This window comes from Hyla sarda, chromosome 4 (assembly GCF_029499605.1).
Source record: "Hyla sarda isolate aHylSar1 chromosome 4, aHylSar1.hap1, whole genome shotgun sequence".
In the NCBI taxonomy this organism is placed as follows: Eukaryota; Metazoa; Chordata; class Amphibia; order Anura; family Hylidae; genus Hyla; species Hyla sarda.
In genome coordinates this window covers 161,094,541-161,111,705 of record NC_079192.1, presented here as the reverse complement: position 1 = coordinate 161,111,705, position 17,165 = coordinate 161,094,541, and the positions used below count along the sequence as shown (strand labels likewise).

Genomic DNA, 17,165 nt, shown 5'->3' with positions numbered 1-17,165 from the left:
TAAAAATATTAATCCTTTCAGTACTTATCAGCTGCTATAATTTCCACAGGAAATTCTTTTCTTTCTGAATTACCTTTGTCTGACCACCCCTGTCCATTTAAGGAACTGTCCAGAGATAAAGAGGTTTTCTATGGGGATTTGCTCCTACTCTGGACAGGTCCAAAAATGGACAGAGGTGTCAGCAGAGAGCACTGAGGTTATGACAGAAAGGAAATTCAGAAAGAAAAGAACTTCTGTCGAGCATACAGCAGCTGATAAGTACTGGAAGGATTAAGATTTTTAAATAGAAGTCATTTACAAAACTGTGTAACTTTTTGGCACCAGTTGATTAAAAAAAAAAATATTTTCCAGTGGAGTAGCCCTTTAAAGGGGGGATGCAGAATAATGCAGTTCATCCTTCCAATAGGGGCTCTCAGCAGTCAGGCGATTATATATGTTGGTGAGATGGGTATAAGGGTACGTTCACACGGGCGGATTTTACGCTGCAGATCCGCTGGTGAAGGCCCCGCTCTATGCTGGCTTTACATGTGCCTGCTCGTAGTGGCAATACGCCGCTACCAGCAGACACACTGCGATGTGCGAGTCGCAGTATACTCGCACATTGCGGGAGCTCTCTGCCTAGCTCAGTGCAGGCCGCGGTGTGCGTGTACGCGGCCACGATGTACGAGTACGCTGCGCATATTGCTGCAGTGTGTCTGCTCGTAGCAGCGTATTGCCACTACCAGCAGGCACATGTAAAGCCAGCATACAGCGGGGCCTTCACCAGTGGATCCGCAGCTAAATACGCTGCGATAATCCGCACGTGTGAACGTACCCTAAGGCTATAAATACACAGTAGCTTAGGCCACAAATCACATGACCAAAGATCGCAGCTAATAAAAGCAAAATCAATTGTGTTGCCACAGGCAAGTTATCGCTCACGACCCCACAGAGCGAGCGTGCATATGTTGGAAAGTTGGAGAGCAGCTGATCTCTCCAAGAACAAATGGATGGGGCATATTAAAATCCAGCCTGCCCGATCCTTTATTCCCCTGACATCTGCTGTTGGGAGGCCCCCATTTACATTAGATGTGTATCGCCATCTGAACTGTCACAAAGCATCCTGGGAAGGGTTCAGGGAGACTGCAGGGTTGGATTCTTTGTTGCACTTCCAGACAGATCTTTGTAAGGATAAGGATGACTCTGAATTGCAGCATGATGTCACAAGGTGTGGCAGTGTAAGGTTTGGTTTTTTTTCTTGCTTGAAGCAAGGATTTCAAAGGAGTACTAAGGTGTGGTGTAGGACAGTTTATTCCCTAGGCAAAGTATAGATAAGTGAACATGGGGGGGGGGGGTCCGATCGCTGGGGCCCCCTACAAAAGAGTCGGGGCATTGTATAGTGCCCCGGCTTTTCCCATTAACGGAGCAGAGTCTCTCACAGCATGAAGCGACCCTCCATGCATCTCTCTGTGGGTCGACAGTCTCTTTGCCCAGAACGGGTATTGCTTCGGGCAGGAGATTGCCCCCCCCCCCCCACTATCAGACATTTATCCCCTATTCTTTGGATAGAGGATAAATTGTCCTACTCCTCTAAATCGTAGGTCCCACCATCTTATTATTATTATTTTTTCTGTCCCTACCTATTGGTCATCTCTCCCTAACCCCCTCCCTGCCTTTAAAAATGTTTTTCCTACCTTCTAAAGTCTTTTTTTTTTTTTTCTGCCTCTCACACTGCTTACTCTCGCTGAGCAGGAAGCTGACTTCCCCAGCAGGCGAGACTACACTGAAGCCTGCTGGCGTCGGCTTCCGCCCTAACCTCATCTGTGCAGAGCTCCCGTCGGGATCGTGCATAGATGAGCGGCCTATAGCACGGCAGGCTGCTCTGGGGTCTCCTCCTCCCTGTTTCTCACTGCATGTGCTATCCAGGGAGGAGGAGTATAGGAGCTTCGGCGAACCTGCCTTGCAAAATTTCACTGCCGAGTACCGGTACCTGCCTGCCACCAGTCTGTACATGCCGGACGTACATGCCCCGGCGTTCACAGTGCTAGCACCCGCCTGTCTGATTGATAGGAAGGGAGCGAGCGCTGGCTGACAGAATTCAAACTGATGCCCGGCCGGGATCAGTCCGAATTCAGCGGTGACGTCAGCCGCTCTGCAGCCGGCCACTAGGAGGGAGACCCCTAGTGGCCGGCTTTTCAAGGGCAAAAATAAGCTATTTAGACACACACAAAAAAAAATTAAAGTATATTCGGAATATGTTTTACTACATTAGTAGTAGAACATCTAAAAAAATAAAGATGATGACAGTGCTCATTTAAGGATGATATTATATGCCACACACTTGTTGCAGTTTTTTTTAGCATCTTCATAGGGTTTGCAAAAATCCATGTGCTTTCCACCTAGATCAAATCTTTAGGCCGGGTTCACACTACGCTTAGGAATTTCAGTCGGAAATTCCGGTGCAGCAGAATACCATTTCTGGCAATGGGATTCCGCTACACAGTGCACACTATGGAATTTCAGTGGCGGATATTCTGCCTCTGAAATTCCACCATCAAAAGAATGAGCTTGTCGGAATCCGCGACAAGACATTAGTCTATGGGGACAGCAATGTCCTTGCAGTCCTAGCCTCGACTGATTCAGCGCATTGGGATCTACAGACGGAATTTTCTTCTTCAGTGTGAATCTAGCCTTAGTTCCAAAAATGTATGCAACAAATTTGATATATTTAAAGAGGTATTCCAGCCATTCTTATCTTTTTATTTATTTATTTCTTAACATTGAATGGATTCCAATTCCCCATTGTGGTCATTGAGAATCTGTGTTGTAATTCGCACTGTATGCTGCATGTTTTTTTTCAACACAGATTGAAACCTGCATTGTGGGGAAAAAAAGTTACTTGTTACTACTACAGTGAAATCTCCCTTAGTGGACACCTCCCATTAGGGGACACCTCACAATAGTGGATCGTTTTTTATTCCCCGGGAGAGTCACGTAGGACTTAATGTATTTGCACCCTCCGAATAGGGGACATTCCCAATAACGGTCATGGACACACCCAATAGAGGACAAAATACTCCCAATAGGGAACAACTAGGCTTATGTGCCGGCCCTACCTTGTACACAGGTTTGCCGTCGGGGGGGGGGGGGGTACAGCCAATACCCCAGTAAGAGGCTTGGATTCCCAGGGGGCCCTGGCCCTTGCTGGACCCCCTTGTGCCAAATCATTCCCCCTGTGCCAAATCATCCCCCATGCGAAATCATTCCCTCATCCCCATGCCAAATCATTCCCCCATGGCCTCATCCCCCTGTTCTTCTTACCTGGCCAGTAGGGGTGTGAATTGGCAAGAATCTGGCGATACGATACGTATCACAATACAAGTATGACGATATGATATTTCCTGATATATCCCGATTCTGTCTCAAAGACGATATTGCGGTTTTTTTTCGCATGAGGCTGTACGAGGGCTATTTTTTTTTTTTCCGTCATAATCTGTTTTTGGTATCGGTACCATTTTGGTATTGATCTGACTTTTTAATCTCTTAACTTTTTTTCTGGGATATTATAAAAGTTGCAATTCTGTGGGTTTTTTTTACAATTTTTTTTTTTATCATTTACGTCATTTACCATATGGGATACATAATGCTATATTTTAATAGGTTGTACAATTACGCACGCAGTGATACCAAATATGTTTATTTTTATTATGTTTACATGTTTTTATATAGGAAAAGGGGGTGATTTGAACTTTTAATATAGAACGGGTTAGTGTGTGTCTTCTAAACTTTTATTAGAACATATTTTTTTTATTAGTCCTTTAGGAGGAATCATTAGATTCCTCATACAGATCAATAGAGTCCTATTGAACTCTATTGATCTGTGTGCTCTGCGCTCCATTGATGGCTATTAGCGGCGGCCCCCAGTTACTGAGAACTGCCGGGGCTGCAGAGTACAGAGTGGGCACGAGTCCAGAGCCCACTCCATACAGACTGCTGAGCGCCGCAGCGCTTGTCAGGTCCGGCCCTGCTTGCCCGAAGCCGGGCTAAGGGTCGGAGAAATTCACCTGCCCGGCGCCCGGAACTGCATGTCCCGGGCGTCGGGAGTTAGGAATTTCACATATCTGAAAAGATTGATTGGAAAACATTTTGAATCGAGACAGTATCGTCAAATGAAATTTCGTGATACTTGACTGCTTTCGGGATTTGCTTTGGACTTGATAAAGGGAGGAATCCCAAAAGCTTGTCTCTACAAAATGCTGTTAGTCCAATAAAAAAGGTATTACAAGATACTGCAACATTTTATGATTTGCATCTGCATCACTGGACTAATACGGCTACTCAAATTTACTATATATATATATATATATATATATATATATATATATATATATATATATATATATATATATACATACATATACATATATTTTTTATGATTATTAGTCTCTTTTGCGTGAAATTTTGTATTTTGGAGTTCATATTGGGCCATATATTAGTATAATGTAGAGCACTTGTAGCTACGTATTATATCAGAATCATTGTTTCGAATTGTCTTTGTTTGTAAATTTGTAAGTTACTTCTATTAAAAAAATTCTTAATCCTTCCAGTACTTATCAGCTGCTCTATACTACAGAGGAAGTTGTATAGTTCTTTCCAATCTGACCACAGTGCTCTCTGCTGACACTTCTGTCCATCGTAGTAAAAAAAAAAAAATCATAAAAGTGAATAAGCCCCTTTAAAAATCAACATACTTGGTACCGGGTGTGCAGAAAAGTCCAATCTATTAAAATGCTATGTTAAAGGGTACCTCTCATCAAATAAACTTTTGATATATTTTAGATTAATGAATGTTGAATGACTTTCCAATAGCATGTTAATGAAAAATATGCTTCTTTCTATTGTATTTTTCCCGATCAGTCCTGTCAGCAAGCATTTCTGACTCATGCTGGAGTCCTAAACACTCAGAGCTGCCAGCCTGCTTTGTTCACAGCCAAACAGGCTGTGAACAAAGCAGGCTGGCAGCTCTGAGTGTTCTCCTTTGTGAACAAAGCAGACTGGCAGCTCGTAGTGTTTAGGACTCCAGCATGAGTCTGAAATGCTTGCTGCCAGGACTGGTAGGGAGACCCCTAGTGGTCATTTCTTCAAAGTGGAAAATTAAATAGAAGCATATTTTTTAATAACATGCAATTGTAAAGTTATTCTGCATACATTAATCTATAATATATCAAAAGTTTTTTTGATATATTATAGATTAATGATCCCGTAAATGTAAAAAAATACCAAAGTCCCAAAATATAGATTTTTAGACACGTCATATATGAAAAAAATGTATGAAAAGTGAAAAAAAAAACATCAAAACAAGAATGGTAACAATAAAAACTACGGATCACTGCTCAAATAATGAGCCCTCATACATCCCTGTGTACATCAAAATAAAAAAGTTATAGTTTTTTTTTTTTTTAAATATACTAATTTTATTCACTAAAGATTGACTTCTTAAAGTAGTACATTAATAGAAAAACTATATAAATTGGGTATCATATTAATCACACTGACCTACAAAATAAAGGGAATGTTATTTTTTACCATTAAAGTGTACCGTGTAAAAAGAAAACCCCCAAAAGTTGCCATATTTCTCTTCAAGTCTCCCACACAAATACTTTTTTTCTTGATTTCGCTGTGCATTTTATGGTAAAATCAAAAGTGTCCTTACAAAGTACAATTGGTCATGCAAAAAAGAGCCCTCATATGGGTCTGTAGGGGGGAAAAGAAAAAAGTTATGGCTCTTAGAAGGCGAGGAGGAAAAAGCAAAAAATGCAAAAATTGAAATTTTCGGTGTCCTCAAGGCCAAAATGGTCTGAGTCCTTAAAGGGGTTCTCCGGTACTTAAACATTTTATCCCTTATCCAAAGGATAGGGGATAAGATGCCTGATCGCGGGAGTCCCGCAGCTGGGGACCCCCGTGATCATGCACGTGGCACCCCGTTTATAATCCATGCCTGGAGCGTGTTCGCTCCGGGTCTGATTACCGGCGACCGCAGGGCCGGCGGCGTGTGACGTCATGCTCCGCCCCTCAATGCAAGCCGACAGGAGGGGGCGTGATAGCTATCACGCCCCCTCCCGTAGGCTTGCATTGAGGGGCGGAGCATGACGTCACACGGCGCCCGCCCTGCGGTCGACCATAATCAGACCCGGAGCGAACACGCTCCGGGCACTGATTATAAACGGGGTGCCACGTGCATGATCAAGGGGGTCCCCAGCTGCGGGACTCCCACGATCAGGCATCTTATCCCCTATCCTTTGGATAGGGGATAAGATGTTTAAGCACCGGAGTACCCCTTTAAAGGTATTCTGGTCTTAGACATCTTAACCCCTATCCAAAGGATAGGGGATACACTGTCTAAGGCCGGAATACCCCTTTAAGTGGTTAAAGAGACATCATTTATAGATCTGCATAACTTTCTGGCACTAGTTGCTGTGAAAATTTTTTTTCTCCTCAGTACCCCTTTAATACTTACATTTGACCCCATACAACCCCCTTACAGAATGGAGTTGTCCTTGTAATCAGCTGTAAGGCTGCACTGACCCCTGGGAGCAAATGGTATTTACTGTGTTAGTCACGTTCTATGTGGGAGATCTGTGCTATTAATAAATGGGTTTCATTTGGAAAAGTGCTTACACAATAAAATCACACGTATGATGTAATAAGTCTACTTCACAACCATAAATGGCAGCCAACTGGTGGTAACAGAGTGGTAAACCCACTTTAAATATGGTAACTTTTGTGCCACATAGAGGTTATGGATTATTTTGGTAATCCTCTCATCTTTAAAAAATAAAAAACTGTTTTGCTTTCCTCCACCTCCGTCCCTGCTCTAACTTCTCGGCTCGGCAGTTGATGACTTTTCCTGCGTAAATTAGTTCAGCTTTCAGGTGCTCCCGTGGGCTGGAAAAGGTGGATACAGTTCTAGGAGACTCTTTCCTAGGAATGTATCCACCTTTTCCAGCCCACCGGAGCACCTGAAAACTGAACTAATTTACGCAGGAAAAGACATCAACTGCCGAGCCGAGAAGTTCGTGACGAATCGAATTTACTGTAAATCAGCTTATCTCTAATCTACTGCAAAACAACAAAAAAAATTATCATAATCAAAATTTAAGAAAAAACGCCATTTTGTAACTTTTGGGGGCTTCCATTTCTACGTAGTAAATTTTTTGGTAAAAATGACACCTTCTCTTTATTCTGTAGGTCCATTCGATTAAAATTATACCCTACTTCTGGAAAAAAATCATAACTACATGCACCAAATTTAATACGTTAAAAATTGTCATCTTCTGACCCCTATAACTTTTTTTTTTTTCGCACACTTGGCAGAATTAGGGCTAATTTTTTGTACCATGATTTTTTATCGGTACCATTTTTGTTTTAATGGGACTTTTTGATTGCCTTTTATTTTTTTTATGGTATAAAAAGTGAACAAAAATACACTATTTTGGACTTTGGAATTTTTTTGCGCATACACCATTGACCATGCGGTTTAATTAACAATATATTTTTATAGTTCGGACATTTACGCGCTTGGCGATACCACATATGTTAGTATTTTTATTTACAGTTTTTTTTTTTTTTTATGGGAATAGGGGGGTGATGCAGACTTTTATTAGGGAACAAGTTAAATGATCTTTATTAACTTTTTTTTCACTCTTGTTTTTGCAGTGTTATAGCCCCCATAGGGGACTATAACATGCAGTACGTTGATTCAATACACTGATCAATGCCATTGCATTGATCAGTGTTATCGGCGATTGATTGCTCAAGCCTGGATTGCTTGGAGCAATCAGTTGCCGATCGGATGCGAAGGATGCATGCTAGCTGACCGGGAAATCGTGATTTTACCGCGATGGTCCCGATCAGCCCGACTGAGCTGCCGGGAATCTTTCACTTTCACTTTAGACACGGCGATCAACTTTGATTGCCGTGTCTAAAGAGTTAATGCCGGACATCTGCTGCCTGAATGGCGATGTCCGGCATTAGTCACGGGTCCTGGCTGCTGATAGCAGCCATGACCGTGCGGGTATGATGCGAGCTGAGCCTGCTCCATAACCCTGCCGTGCCACAGCGCCGTTCATAAACAGCGTTTTGCGGCAAGGGGTTAAACAGATTTGTAAATTACTTCTATTTAAAAATGTTAATACTTCCAGTGCTTATCAACTGCTCTATGCTACACATGCGTTTCCTTTCTGCCTGACCACAGTGCACTCTGCTGACACCTCTGTCCATTTTAGGAACTGTCCAGAGTAGGAGCAAATCCCCATAACAAACCTATCTTGCTCTGGACAGTTCCTAAAATGGACAGAGGTGGTCAGACAGAAAGGAAATTCAAAAAGATAAGAACTTCCTGTGTAGCATAGAGCTACATAGAGCAGTTGAGAAGTACTGGAAGGATTAAGATTTTTAAATAGAAGTAATTTACAAATCTGTTTAAAGGGGTACTCCGGCCCTAAAACATCTCATCCCTTTTTAAAGATACCTAAAACGCATAGAACGTGTTTAAAATGATCAATGAAAGGTAAAATCTACAAATGTAGAGGACATGCAGGACATCTTTACACTGAGGACCCCCTGCAATCTCCGCTGCGGCCACCCCAGAAATCCAGTGCACCGAGCGAACTTCGCTCTGTGCCGGATGACTAGCGATTCGGGGCTGAGGCTCATGATGTCACAGCCACGCCCCCTCAGTGCAAGTCTATGGGAGAGGGTGTGACGTCTGTCATGCCCCCTCCCATAGACTTACATTGAGGGGGTGTGGCCATGAGGTCACGAGCCTCAGCCCCTCATCGCCAGTCATCCGGCACAGATCAGACATCCCCAAAGGAGAGGAGATAAGATGTCTAGGGGCGGAGTACCCCTTTAAATACAATCTTAGGTCATAGTGAGCATTAGGGTTAGTCATTAATCTCAACTTAGGTTAGTTTATAGAAAACAAATTGCTCCCAAAATCTGGACTAAAATTACAGTAACTGGACTTTGCTTAACACTTATTCCTTATTTTATGTCTAACACCAAAGCTGTTTAGACCAAGGAGCCTATAATGACTTGTTTTATTATTTATCCTCTCTACAACCAGTCGGGTTGGAGCAATTTGATGTGGCTATTTTTAGTTGGCAGATTTCTTGCAGAGAGTTTACACTAGTGTTTTATTCTTCTAGGGTTTTTTTTCCCAATCTTGAGTAAAAGGCATGAGAGGTGATATGAGGCATAGGGAAGTTATATCTTTGGACCAGGAGAGTTTACATATGATACAGGGACATTTACCACCAAATGTTTTCTATCAGAGAATCCTGCATGACTTAAATATCCTGAATCTTTCATTGGGTTATCTGAGAATATTCAAGATAAAAACTTGCATTGTATGCTCAGTTATAGAAAATCTCGGATTAGATGACCGACCCTTTACACTCGGTTTTCTGCTTGTCTTTAAAGGGAACCAGTCAGCAGATTTTAGCATATATAACACTCGACAACACGTTATATATGCGAAAATCATTATCCTCAACATCCCCGAGGGACGTTTGTGCCCTCAGGGATGGTGAAGATATGAACTTATAAAGTCCCCCCGGCCACCAGGCAAGTAGTCCCCTGGGCGGGGACTTACACTTACTAGCTCCCGTTACTGCGGCCGTGGTCCCATCCCCTTGCCTTGATTGACAGCTGGCGTCACTGCTCTGCTCCGTCAGCTAAGGGAGCAGAGCGATGACGCGAGCCGTCATTCAAGCCATCGGGATGGGGTAAGTGTAAGCACAGGGGACTACTTGCCGGGGGGACTTTATAACTTCATATCTTCACATCCCTGGGGGCACAAATGTCCCCTGGGGATGGTGAGGATAATGATTTTAGCATAGATTACATGTTGTTGAGTGTTATGTATGCTAAAGTACCCATAGCAAACTTCTCCTGCTCTGGACAGTTCCTGACATGGACAGAGGGGTCAGCAGAGAGCACTGTGGTCAGACAGAAAAAAAGATTCGAAAAGAACTTCCTCTGGAGTATACAGCAGCTAAGTACTGGAAGGATTAATATTTTTAAATAGAAGTAATTTACAAATATGTATAACTTTCAGGCACCAGTTGATTAGAAAAAAATAGTTTTCCACTGGAATACCCCTTTATGCTGTGATTTCTCCAAACACTGCAGCATTTCAGAGTATATCCATGCTCATTGTAATAAGGGAGTCTGGCGGATTCCCTTTAGTAACTTTAGTAGATAACCCAGAATGGGGGCAGTACATTCAACTTTGTACTTTAGGAAAGAGCGATCTGCTGATGCAGGTTACTGACCAGAAGTTGATCAAGGACATGTGCATCACTTTGTGTGGACATCATAATGGTATTGTTATTGTGTTGCCTATAGTGGGACTGGAATCAAAATCCTGTGAGCAGAGAGTCACGTAAATGCTGAATTCCAGTGAATTTCAGGAGTGTGTCAGGGCTGATACATGAAACAACCCGAATATGCTGAAGTTCTTGTAACTTAAATCACTCCCATTAACATTTCAATAGAAATACTGTTTACCTACCTACGTTAATGGCTTTCCAGTTATTTATATATTTTATGTAATGAATATAATTTATATAACTGCTTTATATAATTGAGGGACAATTTGTGCATTTATGTTTAGGAGTAGGGTCACATGTGCCGTATTTTGCTGCTACATATTTTCTTACCCATTGAGCTCAATAGGTAGCAAAACACACAACGGATGTTGCTACTCATTGACTTCAATGGGTAGAAAAATACCCAGCAGCCTAATACAACATGTGACCCTACTCATAAGGTGCATTTCTATCTCCCCTCTTTTATAAATAGTGCTCCAGTCCTTATATACTAAAAACTCTCATGAGTTTAATGCAAAAAAATTCAAACTTTGCAATTTTTCATGTCCTTTTCTTTCCCACTGTGGTGCTCCTTGTTTGAGATGTAGACTGAAGTCTGCACCTATGGGACCTTATCCATGCACATACATGATAGCACTATTTATTCAGAATAGTATCTGCAGGGTTTATAGTAAGTGAGGCTTTCCTGTTAGTGCCTCTTTACCCCTGTGCCCTGTATACCGTACTATACTGTAGGTTACAGACGTCTGGAACAGCTGAATAGGAATGATATTAGGCTACTGTGCAAACTTGGAAGCCTTTCTATTCACTTACATTAAAGTGCAGAGGGGTGACATGATAAGAAAAAATGGTCTTTCCTTAGAACTTGGCCGGGAAGCTATGTTCCTGCACGGGCGACTGTATAGAAAATACAGAGAGGACTACAGAAGGTTTTTATGTTAAAGGGGTATCCAGCGGCTGGGAGGGAAGTTTCGAAACTATGCCTATTGTATAAGGTATAACAAAATAAACCTCTTCTTACCTCCGGTGCTCCCGCCATGTCTCCATTGTCCTGGTCCAGTCCTCTGCAGCTATCATTTTCCTTTACCTGGGCCCAGTGTGTCACACTGCCTGCCGCTTAGTGATTTCCTGAGCAGCATTATGACACATTTGGCCCAGGTGACACCACAGTCATCCGGTGCACGGAGAAAACTTCGCTTCATGCCAGATGACTAGCAATATGCTGCTGATGTCACGGCCATGCCCCCTCAATGCAAGTCTATGGCCGTGACCTCACGAGCCTCCGGTGCAGCAGTCGGCATTCTACACAAACGCTGGGTGCTGCGGGGGGTCCCAGCGGCAGGTCCCCCGCGATCCCTCTCCTTTGGATAGAGGATAAGATGTCTAGGGGCGGAGTATCCCTTTTAAATACAGTGGTCCCTCAACATACGATGGTAATCCGTTCCAAATGGACCATCGTTTGTTGAAACCATCGTATGTTGAGGGATCCGTGCAATGTAAAGTATAGGACAGTGGTCTACAACCTGCAGACCTCCAGATGTTGCAAAACTACAACACCCAGCATGCCCGGACAGCCAACGGCTGTCCGGGCATGCTGGGAGTTGTAGTTTTGCAACATCTGGAGGTCCGCAGGTTGAAGACTACTAGTATAGGAAGTTGTACTCACGTGTCCCTGCCGCTCCGGACCGTCACTGCTGCCCTGGATGTCGCCCTCCATCGCTGTCGCCGCATCCCCGGGTATCCCCAACGCTCTGGCAAGGCCTCTGCTTCCCCGGCATCCTCGCTCTCCGTCGCCGCCATCACGTTGCTATGCACGCCGCTCCTATTGGATGACGGGACGGCGTGCGCAGCGACGTGATGACGACGATGGAGAGTGCCGGCAATAGAGGGGATCCCAAAGAGGACGCGCCGGAGCCCCGAGGACAGGTAAGTGATCGTCACTGGACCACACAGGGCACCGTAAACGGCTATCCGGCGGCAGCTGAAGCAGTCAGCGCTGCCGGATAGCCGTTTATGCGATGGCCCCGACATACAAAAGCATTGTATGTTAATGCTGCCTTCAACATGCGATTGCCTCTGAGAGGCCATCGTGTGTTGAAATGATCGTATGTCGGGGCCATCGTATTATGAATGCTATGTGTATTATGAACTTTTTTTTTAATTAATAACAGTATGTAGACATCCAACCAATATACAGACACAGTTCACAAAGAATACTGTACTTATTTGCCATATTTAAATGTCTTAAACCTGGACATATCAAAAACCAGACTGAGCCCATTTGTCCTATATATTTCTATGTCAGAGAAATTAGAGAGAGACTGAAGAAGTGAACCTTTTAAGACAAGCCAATATGTCTAGTTACACGTTGTGGTTGTGTAGACTTGGAATGCTGTTCCCAGTGTAGCTGCTCTGTCCCTGCTGCTTTCCTGCTTCCTCTCAGGCATACCGGCGCTCTATAGCGGTTTTCCTATTGGGGTTTCCTGTTTTACAGCTGTACTACTGATAAAGTGTGTTTGAAGCCTAAGCTCATTGTTTTGTCCTATTCCCATAGACGTCTCTTCTTCCTTCAGTATTCCTGGATCTCCTATTCTTTCCATGCATTCCTAGACCTAGGACCTATGGGGGGGGGGGGGGGGGAGCAGCAGGTTAATAGCAGGGTTTATAATTGTTAGTGGTAAATCAGTATAATAAGTCAATGGCTGCCATTTGGAGAACAGATAGAACTAAGAAATGGCTGAAATGTTATTTAGGACTTTTTTGTGGTGACCTGCTGCTTTAGATAATGAGTTAGCATGTACAGCTATATTATACTATATAGCAGATAGGTTCTAGAAATATCATGCGGTTCTGTATCCCTAGCATGTTTGAGAGCTGAAGTGTTGGGTATGAAATTGCATGTTCATGCATTTAAAATAGATTTTTCTTTTAGAAATGCTTCTCCTGCCTTTTAAAGGGGTATTCCGGCTTTATACATCTTATCCCCTATCCAAAGGATAGGGGATAACATGAATAATCACAGGGGTCCCACCGTTGGGGACCCTCGCGATCTTGGTGCAGCCCCTGGCATTCTGTGCCGGGCAGCACCAAGATCGTGGGGGTCCCCAGCAGCTGGACCCTTGCGATTATTCATCTTATCCCCTATCCGAAGGATAGGGGATAAGATGAATAATCGCAAGAGTCCCGCATGAACATGTCGCAAGGGTCCCGCATGAACATGTCATAAGATGTATAAAGCCGGAATACCCCTTTAAGTTGAGTCTTAGTACCTTTACTACACAAGTGCCTGAACTCTGGGGCAGATGCCATGCTACTTGTCACATACAGGCTTCTAATCTCCACTATAAAGCCATTAATAAAATGTAATTCATGGTCTGAGTCCTGTAAGTAATGAAAGATTTATGGAAGACTAAGGACAGTATATTCATATTGTTTGGCTTTGTTCACACGATGCAGATTAGGAGTCTTCATCACAGATTCTGTAAAAATGCTGGAGAAATTAACACTGTGGCCCAGATTTATCAAACTCTGTGAGAGAAAAAATGGAGAGCTTTTCCCACAACAACCAATCACAGCTCAGTTAATGAGTTGAGGTAAAGTGAAAGCTGAGCTGTGATTGGTTGTTTTAGAGAAAATCACTTTTTTTTTTCTCTCATACAGTTTGATAAATCTGGGTCACAGTATGTTGCACTATTTTTTCCTCTCATAAAATCGCTCGCACCATGATGGAAATCTGATGGTCCTCATTATAGTCATTGGGGTCTGTTCAGAGCTGTTTGTGTCTCTTATTTGGCACACTTATATGTCCCTTTCACACTTCTCAATAGGGCTTTTTGGCAGTCGCAGTAAACAGTGTAAGGCTGCATTCAAGTCCCATTTTTGCAATACGGTTCCCGTATCCGGTTTCAGTGGAAAAAACGTATGGAACCATATTGCAAACCTTATGTAGAGACATTTAATAGAAAACCGTATGCCAACCGTAGCATCCGGTTGTGTACGTTTTGCATCATTTACGGTTTTATCTTTTTTTTCCCCGTACACAAAACCGTAGTTTACTACGTTTTTTTTTGTCCGGATGAAAAACCGGATACAACCCGTATACGTGTTTTTTTTTTTGTTTTTTTTTTAAATGGTGTTCTATGGGAACCCTACTGAACCGTATGTGTGCGTACGGTTCCATACGGTTTGCACAATACAGTTTTGCAGTTTGCACATGCGCAGTGCACGCCGAAAGTCCTTCCCACAAATAGAGCAAGAAGAACTTTAATTAAGGACATACATAAAACCATATCAGTTTTCCAAAAAACATATTAAAGGAGTACTCCAGTGCACACTTTTTTCATTTTATCCCGTCCGGGCTGCAAAATAAAAGAAAATGCACTTTATCTTACCTGCCAACGAGCCCCCGGAGCTCCGGTACACTCCGGTATAGGTGTTCGGTCCCCGGGGTGTATTCTTCTTACTTCCTGTTAGTCCGACACGTCACACGGAGCTTCAGCCTATCACTGGCCGCAGCGATGTCCCGCCTCCGGGGGCTCGTTGGCAGGTAAGATGAAGTGTGTTTTCTTTTATTTTGCAGCCCGGACGGGATAAAATGAAAAAAGTGTGCACCGGAGTACTCCTTTAAACAGTATGCAACCGGACATCCGTTTTCAAACCGTAAAACCGTACAGTGGTCTATATGGTTTTATATGGTTCGGTCAGGTTTTGAGACATACATTTTTATACAAAAAACCTGATACGGGAACTGTATTGCAAAAACGAGATGTGAATGCAGCCTAAGCCTGCATTCACACCTCGTTTTTAGCCTACGGTTGCCGGACTGGCGCTGAAATCCATTTACTCTAATGAGCCGACCAGGGTCAAACGGTGACTTCAGTTGGCTCATTTTTGACCCGTATCCAGTTTTGTGACCGGACCTAAAACCGTAGTATACTACGGTTTTAGGTCCGGAGCGCCTGTTTTTCCCCTCCCCCAGCTGGATCCTGCAACCGTAGGCTGAAAACGAGGGGTGAATGCAGCCTAAAGCTCGTCAAACTGCTTCAATCGCTTTGAAAACAGCATTGAACAGCAAGTCGGTGCAGTCACCAGATGCATCTGTGCTATTCAGCAGCCACTACATGCAGATTAGACTACTCGAGCTGGGTGAGAAAGGTGGCAGACGATGTATGACAAACAGGTTGCCAACCTAAAGAGTGTTTTACTGCAGCAAGGGATCACTGACCTCCAGGCCTGGTTTTAGTTACACAAGACTGTGCAGAGTCCACTAGCTTGTTTTCTAAATCCTACTCTTTCTATGAGACCAGTCAGTTCAGTGCTCCAGACTGAAAAGTATTACTTATTTGTCTTAATGTGAAGAATTTACAACTAAACAAATAAATCTTTGTCATCAATTATATAAAGGATATATAAGATGTTGTAAAATTCTGCTCTGAAGGTGGACATGCTGTACAGCACAGGACCAGGGGTGTGGAAATTTAATAAAAAACTACCTGTCCACAGGACTAAAACGGAGCAAAATCTACTTGAGGGACATCATGATGACCCACTTGTCTGGACCAAATTATCGCTTTTACACTCTAATTTTTTCTACTATAATGATACCTTTTTTATTTTTCAATAACATTCTCCAAATAAAAAAAATAAAAAATGAATACATATAATCGGTGAAGTAAAATTGAAATAGTAAAAGATAATTTTGCAAATTTGGTGGTTTTCTTTTCTACACCATTTATCTTGTGGTTGAGCTAACATGTTGTTTTGATACTTTAGGTTGTCCTGATTACAGCAATACCAGATATGTATAGTTTCCGTCATGTTTTACTAATTAAAAAAAAATCTGAACTTTTTCAAATTTTTTTAATTGACATTTTTTTTGACCCCTGTAGCTTTTTTAAAAACTTTTTTATTTTATTTTTTTTCGCATACCAGGCTGTATGAGGTCTAATTTTTTGCACCATAATCTGTTTTTTGTATCGGTACCATTTTGGTATTGATCTGACTTTTTAATCGCTTTTTAACTTTTTTTCTGGGATATTATAAAAATTGCAATTCTTTGGTTTGGTAATTTTTTTTACATTTGTCATTTACAGTACGGGATACATAATGTTATATTTTAATAGTTCGTACAATTACGCACGCAGCAATACTAAATATGTTTGTATTATATTTACATGTTTCTATATAGGAAAAGGGGGTGATTTGAACTTTTAACATGGAAGGGGTTAATGTGTGTCTTTTAAACTTTGATAAATTTTTTTTTTTTACACTTTATTAGACTTTTAGAGGGAATCACTAGATTCCTCATACAGATCGATAGAGTTCTATTGAACTGCATTAATCTGTGTGCTCTGCAATCCATTGATCAAGTCTATCAATGACAGAGCCACAGACACCAGGGAACAGAGGTAAGCCCTCCGGCTACCTCCACAGTGGATCGCCCCCCTGTGATGACGCTGCGGTGGGGCGATCCACCCCACTAGCCCACCAGGGAGCATTCACAGGTCCCTTTAGACACCGCTGTCAGCTTTGACAGCGGCGATCTAAAGGGTTAATAGCCACCCGTGGCGATCGCCGCATGCTGGCTATTAGCGGTGGCCCCCAGCTACTGAAAACAGCTGGGGGCTGCAGAGTATGGAGTGGGCAGGAGTCAGGAGCCCGCTCCATACAGACTGCTGAGCGCCACCGCACTTGTCAGGTCTGGCACTGCTTGCCCGAAGTAGGACTAAGAGCTGGAAAAATTCACCTGCCCAGCACCCGGAACTGCATGTCCCGGGCGTCGGGCGATAGGAA

General features: G+C 42.9%; 1 protein-coding gene across 7 annotated transcripts in view; it reads left to right on the top strand.

Annotated features, from left to right (window-relative positions):
• Positions 1-17,165, top strand: part of BNIP2 (BCL2 interacting protein 2) — a 62,911-nt gene that overhangs the window by 1,245 nt on the left and 44,501 nt on the right. The gene's annotated exons all lie outside the window — the stretch shown is intronic.